Genomic DNA, 1,463 nt, shown 5'->3' with positions numbered 1-1,463 from the left:
TTTAAAGTAGGATGCAAATATTTTATATAGTATGGCTTTAGTTTTGAAAATATCCTATATAATAAAGAGGTGATATGCAAATTGACCATCACTCCAACACACAAGATGGCCACCCCCATGTGGTCAAAGATGGATGCCACAAGATGGCCAGCAGGGGAAAGCAGTTGTGGGTGATCAGGCCAGCACAGGAGGACAGTTGGGGGGGGACCCAGGCCTGCAGGGAGTGCAGTTGGGAGGGGGGGAGACACAGGCCTGCAGGAAGTGCAGTTGGGAGGCACAAGGCCTGCAGAGGAGGACAGTTAGAGGCAACCAGGCCTGCAAGGGAGGGCAGTTGGGGGAGACCAGGCCTGCAGGGGAGGAAAGTTGGGAGGGACCAGGCCTGCAGGGGGAGGGCAGTTGGGGGGTATCAGGCCTGCAGGGGAGGGCAGTTGGGGGGGACCAGGCCTGCAGGGGAGGACAGTTAGGGGCAACCAGGCTGGCAGGGGAAGGCAGTTAGGGGCAATCGGGCCAGCAGGGGAGGGCAGTTAGGGGTTATTGGACCGGCAGGGGAGCAGTCAGGCATCAATCAGGCTGGCAGGGGAGTGGTTAGGGGTGATCAGGCTGTCAGGCAGAAGGGGTTAGAGGCAATCAGGCAGGCAGACAGGCAAGCGGTTGAGAACCAGCAGTCCTGGATTGTGAGAGGGATGTCCAACTGCCCATTGAGGCCCGATCCCACCACAGAGATCGGGCCTAAACAAGTAGTTGGACATCTCTCGAGGGGTCCCAGATTGGAGAGGGTGCAGGCTGGGCTGAGGGACACACACACACACACACACACACACACCCATGCAAAAATTTCATGCACCAGGCCTCTAGTATATTTTATAAATGTGCAGAAAAAGATTTAGAAGATTATATAAAATGTTAACCATTATTTACCTCTGAGAAGTCTTATTTGGAATGTTTTTCATTTCTTTATACTTTTTTGTTTTTTCCAAGTGTTCTTCAAAACATATTTTACTTTTATTTTCAAAAATAAAATTTTGTTAATCTTTATGTCCTATAACATAAGAGCCTTTTCAAAAATTAGCCATGTCCTAAGTGGCAAACCAAGAAGACACTCTGTCGCCTCTCCTCAAACAATGACACAAATAACAGAAGCTGAAAATAATACATATCAACTATAAAAGCAGTCCTACTGTACATATAGAACATTTAAATTTTTAAAATCTGTTTAAGAAATCTTACAAATGAAGAGTCTGCAAACAGTTTTTCAGAAGTATAAAAATGCAAACTATCTGTTGAAAAAAACCTGAATGGCATCAAGGAAAATGGCGAACTGCCAAGTTTTAATACAAGTGTTTGCAAAATTCATGGAGGAGAGTGACAGAGAGCATAATGACTGCGAAGGATAGTCAGTGATGGACTTCTCCTATTTGGTTCTGTGTATTCAGATGGCATAGTCTTTTTTAGCCAAAGCAGCT

The sequence above is a fragment of the Myotis nattereri genome (assembly GCF_964212035.1).
Source record: "Myotis nattereri genome assembly, chromosome: 3".
Classification (NCBI taxonomy): Eukaryota; Metazoa; Chordata; class Mammalia; order Chiroptera; family Vespertilionidae; genus Myotis; species Myotis nattereri.
This window is presented reverse-complemented; position numbering follows the sequence as displayed.